The following is a 7,081-nucleotide window of genomic DNA, read 5'->3' as shown; positions in this document are numbered from 1 at the left end:
AGGAGGAGGAGGAGAAAAAAGTAGATTGAGGAACCCAGAGGAGATATGAACGCCACAGGAAGACCATCAGAGTCAACTAACCTGGAGCCTTAGAGGTTCCCAGAGATTGAACGACCAACAACCAAAGAGCAAGCATGGGCTGGACCTAAGTACCCACACATAGGTAACAAATGTGCAGCTTGGTCTTCCTGTGGGTCCCCTAAAAACTGGAGTGGGGGCTGTCCCTGACTCTGTTGCTTGCCTGTGGATTCTGTTCCTCTAACTGCGCTGCCCTGTTTAGCCTCAGTGGGATAGGTTGCAGTGACTAGATATCCAGGGTAGATGGATACCTGGGGGGGAAACCCCTTCTTTGGGGAGGGGGTCTTGGGGAAGGCAGCAGGATGGAGGTCATGATCAGGACGTAAAGTAGATAAATAAATAAACTAATCAAAAAGAAGAAGAAGAGGAGGAGGAGGAAAGAGGCCAGGTGCAGTGGTTCATAGCTTTAATCCCAGCTCCTGAGAGGCAGAGTAGGGCAGACCTCTGTGAGTCTGAGGCCAGCCTGGTCTACACAGTAAGTTCTAGAATAGCCAGAGCTACGTAGTGTGACCCTGTTTCAAAATAAGTAAGCCTGGTGGTGGTGGGGCACACCTTTAATCCCAGCACTTGGGAGCCAGAGGCAGGCAGATTCTGAGTTCTAGGCCAGCCTGGTCTACAGAGTGAGTTCCAGGACAGCCAGGGCTATACAGAGAAACCCTGCCTTTAAAAAACCAAAAAAAAAAAAAAAAAAAAAAAAAAAAAAAAAAGTAAGTAAATAAGTAATTGGGACAGAAGGCTCAAAAGCTCTCAGTGTTTTCAAGGACTGGGACTTTAGCTCAGTTGGTAGAATGCTTGACATGCGCAAAGCCCTGGGTTGGATGTCCCAGTACTGCATAATAAAACCAGGAATGTTGGTATCCGCCCTTGACCCAGCACTCAGGGGACGGAGGCCAAGAACAAGTTCAAAGCCTTCCTTGGCTACATTGTCACATTTGAGGACAGCCTGGGTTACAGGAGACACTGTTGCATTAAAACTAAACAAGTAACCCTTTTTTGAATCTTCCTTCAACATCTTTCAAACTGTGTAGACAAGGAAATAATAGATATGACTAATTACATATCATTTTTCTCTATTTGCTAAATTTAGCTCCTTAAGCATCAGTACTAGTCTCTGATTTAATAACACTGTTATTAATAGATGGGATGTTATATTCTCAGGACTGCCTTGCCACAGTTTGCTAGCCTGTGGTGAGGGATGAGTAGAGTGTAATGTAGAGATGCCGTCTCCTGTAACTGGACTTCTGGGCCTTTTTCTGGTTGAGGAAAGTCTGCTCTTCACAGGAGTCATCACTGAGGACTCTCCTGCTCCCCCTTTGGGCAACCCAACAAAATGATCTAGGCCTTTGCATTTGTCCCCTTAACTGCAAAATGAGGGGATTACGCTGAATTTGGTCCTTGTATTCTCCCCTGGGGAGGCTGGCGAAACTGCAAAGCTAAGCCCTGGCTGCAGAGCTTCTCATCCAAGGGTCCTGATGAACTTCAGAAACCGAAGCACATGCATCCTCATTGCAGGATCTCAGCTTAGTTATACAAGCTGGCTGTGAAGTGTTGCTAGGTAACCATATCCCATGTTAAAGGCCAAAGTTGACACACAAAGCAAAATTGGTAAGAGAAGATCGTGAGTCAGCGAAACCTGATGGACAGAGCCCTGTATTTGTCCTTCTTGTTTCTCACTGTGGTGCTAAGCATGCCCTGCAAAAGCCCAAGCTGTTCTTTGTGAAACTAAACTCATATACTTGTGCAGAGATGAAGCACACTAGGAGAGTCAGCCAACAGAACAGCATCAGGAGGGAGTTCTATAGACCAACTACAGTCTTTCACTCACTATATCTTCTCGAACACATTCCACCTCAACCAAACTAGAAACACACAAGCAAAGAGAATTCTAGAAAATATGGCTCAATCTACAACAGGAACACATTGCGAAATTGTCACACTGTGGTGGATTCATTTCCTGACCTCCCTCATATGGATTTCAAATTCTGTGACTTCTACACGTCTCATTCAGACACTGATCCTAACTTTCACTGTGATGGGATTTGGAGATAGCCTCTTGGGAAGGAACTCTATTCTGAGTGTGTTAGTGTGTTAGTGCCCTACAAAGAGTTTGTTGTGTAAGCCAACCTAGGGTGGCTTTTTCTGATCTGCGTGACTATGTGTGGAGACAGACCATACATGTTAAGTAGCTCACCACCTTCAAACAGGATGGTTCATATTCTAGTCTGAAATGTCGGGCTGTTACATACTGCCTTGAGTCTTACCTCGAATAGAGGACAGGCGTGTTGTATATTTTGTTTTGGTTGTTGCTATTTGTTTTGTTTTGTTGGGTTTTGTTTGTGTTTTTGAGACAGAATCTCACTATGTAGACCTGGCTGTCCTGGAACTCACCAAGTAGACCTGATGTCTTATTTTTAAACAACTGAATCATGAGGATAAGCCACCAGTGTATTATCACCTAGAATGAAATGAGGACCAGCCATAGTCACAGAATCTTTTCAGAGAGAGAGAGAGAAAAAGAGAGAGAAAGAGAGAGATTGATTCATCCCGATAAATCCTCCTAGCTGGGTGAGCAACAAGTCAGTGGCTGCCTGCCGCTAGTTGCTCTTGCAAAGTTGTTTTGATTTTTCATTAGGAAATAAGGAACCAAATTCCAAGGGACAATGAGTCCAAGCTGAGTTAACAAACGAGGGAGGGCAAAGTTAAACCAAAGTGCTGACTGCAGGCCACTGTGAAGAATACCGCCCTTGATCTAAAGGTTAGCGAAAGAATTTTTCTCTGAACGACCTCTCTAAAGAAACTGGAACAAAAGTAGAAGCGGCACTTTGGTGCTTCAGGATAGCTGGGGAAGGTGCCTGAAGGAAAGCATCCCCATCTCCTCTGTTCCCACTTACAGGGAGGTGCTGCAGGGAGCCTTGTAGCCTAGGTGCGCATGGGGACAAGAGCTTACTGCGCCCTCCCTACAATCCCTCTCCCTCTCTCCCCACCTCACTTGTCACATATCTACTCTAGAGAAGTAGCTACCATGCTTTGAGTGTCCCGTGGAAGGCCTTATATGACTCAGAATGTGTCGAACTGCGACCCCAGCTCATACCTTCATGAGAGATGCTGAGTCAGCATCACCTAGCTAAGCTATTCCCAGAAACCTGACAAGTCACAAACTATACAACAATAAACTAAATTTATTGCTTTAACCCACAAAGACTATGGCTAAATTTTTGTGATTACTGGTAACTGAAGCAGGTGTTGCTTTTACAAAACCTCACATGTGGAAGAGGCTTTGAAAGTGGAAAAAAAAAAACTTTGTTGAGAGTGGCTGAAAGCCTTGGACAGCCTCAATAAGTTTCCAGTGCTTGCAGGAAAACAAGGCGAGTCTGTTAGGAATGCAAAGACTGGGTCTTCTGGAGTCTGCTGCTTAGTGCTGTCCGCTGAAGCCACGGGAAGAGAAGCAGCAGATTTGGGTGGGAATATTTCAAATTAGAATATTGAGGTTTCTGCCATGGACTGGGTTTCTTCGGGGACCCCCTTGTTCTGCAGGGTGATGAGAGTTTTGGCCTGGTGGGCTAGGAATTCGGTGCGTGACAGACAGAAACGACACAAGGGAGTGCAGATTCTGAATGTATTTTCATAAATACATAAATTCTGAATTTATTTTCATAAAATAAGAATCAGGCTTATATAGTATACAGAAACAGGGCGAATGTCAGGGCGTAGGCAGGTAGCAGTCACAAAGTCAGTAAAATCAAATAGCCAGGTGTAAATGATTTCTTTGGAAGAACAATAGTGCTCTTTCTCGCTGGGCTATCTTGGCAGCCCTAAGCAAACTCTCTTGTGGTCAGAAGCAGGTAAGCACCAGGAGGTCCCATTCTAGCAGCTCCTGGGAATGGTTTGGCTTGTAATGCAAACATTAGTTCAGGAAGCTTTTCAACTACTCTCTAGTTTGTAAAGCAATTCTGCCTTTTGTGGTACTGCTTGCTCTTAGAGTTCTAACTATAATTACAGGTAGCAATAGTGTTTGACTACTATCTCTAACTCTGGAGGTACCCTGTCTGATAAGGCAGCATCTTTGTGGGAATCAGTAGGCAATAATGTCTGACCTTTATTGCTAATTCTAGGGACTCTAAGAATTAGAGTCTGCTAAGGCAGCTTCCCTTGTAAAAATTCCAAGCTAATAACAGCTAGGAAATCAATTAGGATCATTGAAACACTGTGGAGGCCAGGAAACAATGTTAAATCTCAATTTTAGCTATAACAAAATATTTCTCAGGGCACCTTTATGCCTGAATAAAGAAAGCATGCAGATCTCTCCACAGACTTTAGCAGAGATCAATCTGGAACACATCTTGAGTTAGGAGATGTTATCGACCAGCCACCTCAGGAGACTGGCTCACTATGACTGGCTCACTGTGAAGCGTGCGCCTCAGGTCTATGAACAGGTTTTTTAGACCTGTCATGCAGACACAACTGAAGCAGACGAGTGCTGCGTAACAGGTTTCCCAATTACTTCCAGTTGCTTCAAGATGCTGATGGGGACACTGGCACAATACCTGGAGAGATATGAACAAGTGTCTCTCTCCCAGATAGAGAACCAATGACAGACCAAAATAGGATACCACCAAAGTCCTCTGCCAATGAGTTTATTGGGTGAGGGGTTATTTATAGGGTCAGAAGTAACTCAAAGACATCTGTGTCATCCAAAGCCCACTCCAGCATGAGTAACAGCTCATAAAAGCTGGACTCCCAAGCTCATTGTAGACAGCTCAATGAGCTGGAGAGTCATCTCTGACAGTCAGCTAGTCTTGTCTGGAGTCTCTTCAGCAGTCCTTACTGCTTATCTGACCTTGGGGTCATAGGTCAGTTTCAGGAACTTCCTGAAAGTTTTTAATTGTTTACTTCTAAACAGTCTAAAGAGCCTTCTTTAGAAGTTCTCAGGCCGGGCGGTGGTGGCGCACGCCTTTAATCCCAGCACTTGGGAGGCAGAGGCAGGCAGATTTCTGAGTTCAAGGCCAGCCTGGTCTACAGAGTGAGTTCCGGGACAGCCAGGGCTATACAGAGAAACCCTGTCTCGGGGAAAAAAAAAAAAAAAAAAAAAAAAAAAAAAAAAAGAAGTTCTCAGGTATTAATGGAGGAAACTGCATATCAGGAGCTGGGACCGGGTGGCTGTGGACATTGTCAGCTGCCTCAGAAGCAAACTAGTCTGCCTGAGTGTGAAGTGATTTCCAAGCAAAAGTTTAGATGCAGAGGTCTGTCAGGAAAGCTGTCACCTAGAGATCTGAATGCATGACTAGAAAACATGTGGTTTTTTTTTTTTTTTTTTTTAAATTTCGGGAGCACTGGGGCTAGTTCTGCAAGCAAAGTACCTGCTGCTCAAGCCAAGGAGCCAACCGAGTTCAGATCTGAAAAACTCAGATAGAGTGGGAAGGCAGGCAGAGCCAGCGCAGCTGAACTGATGGATGAGTTTCAGGTTCTGTGAAAGGGTTTTATGTTGTGACGAGACACCATGACCAAGGTAACTCTTATGTCTTCATGATGGGAAGCCTGGTGGCATGCAGGCAGAAGACACGGTGCTGGAGAGGTAGCTAAGAGTTCTAAATCTGGCAGCAGGAAGAGAACAGAGACACACTGAGTCCTCAAAGCCCACCCACTAGTGACACTCTTCTTTTATTAGGAACCACACCCTCCTAATAGTGCCACTCTCTATGGACCTATGGGGACCATTTTTATTCAAACCACCACAGACCCTATCTCAAAAAATAAAGGTGGAGAGTGATCAAAGAAAGATTTTCCCTCCCTTCATCAAGATTTCCCTCCTCTGTCAGGCTCCAGGAGTGGCCTGTAGTACCAAGAAGCCTCATGATGAAGAACTGAGGCTCTTACCAAAGGCTCACACAGAATTAAGGATTCTCTCCAATAGGCTACATGGCTGTCCATTTCGGACACTGATGCTGGAACCTCAGTGATCGTAAAGCACCAGACGATCGTAACCCTGGATGTATATTGCTGTTAACTTCCTGAGAGACTCTGAGCAAGAGCCACTGAGCCACTAAGCTCAGATGCTTGACGCTTAGAAGGTATCTAAACTTTTACATGTTGTGTGCGTAGCATGTGTTAGCTGAAAGCAAGCTCTGTCTCTAAACAGCCCATGCTGACATAAACCTGCAGCCTTTCTGCAGCACTGTCCTGGGAGCTGAGCATAGTCATGAACATCATACCTGACTGTGGTCTGTGTTCTGAGTCACTCGGCATTTGGCTGCCTGTTTCTAATGCTTTCAGCTGGCTCTGACCGGAACATGCCCCTTCAGAGATGCCTGATTCCTATAGATAGTGTTCCTTTCATCTGCAAATGAGCCAGTCCTGAATTAGAGTTCAGGGCTCTGGCTCTCACACTCAGAACACCGGCCACCAGCTTTTCACTCCAGGGTCAGGTGTGAGACAGCCAGAGATAGCACTTTCTCCTGGACTATCAAACATTACCCTGAATGTCCAATGCCATCTTACCCTGCCAACTTCTTTGCATGGAAACTATAAGAAAGGCTTTCACAAGAGACATTATATTAGATAAGGATATTCAGAAAACTAGTAAGACGAAAAACTTGTATTAAAAACTTTTGTATTCCATTAAATTGGAAAAAGAAACCTTTAAATTGCACAAATTTCTAGATTCACATAACCTACCTAAATCAAAGCATGTGCAATAAATAACTTAGATGGTTTTATGATGAACAAAAGTGAGGTCAAACCAGCGACAAAGATTCTCTTGACAATGACAAAAGAAAAAAAAGAAAAAAAGCCCAGACTTTGAAGGATAGACTATTCAATTCTACCAGACTTTTAAAGTACTAATATCAAATGTTTCTCAAACTCCTCCATAAAATAGAAGCAGAAAGAATGCTATGACATACTGCATGCAATGCCAGATTTGTCCTAACATTAAAACAAAATATAGACACACAGACAGACAGACACACACACATACACATACAATTACAAGCAAATCTCTCTGGTG

This window comes from Mastomys coucha, unplaced genomic scaffold, assembly GCF_008632895.1.
Source record: "Mastomys coucha isolate ucsf_1 unplaced genomic scaffold, UCSF_Mcou_1 pScaffold8, whole genome shotgun sequence".
NCBI lineage: Eukaryota > Metazoa > Chordata > Mammalia > Rodentia > Muridae > Mastomys > Mastomys coucha.
The sequence above is the reverse complement of the archived record's forward strand: the minus strand, read 5'-3'. Positions refer to the sequence as shown.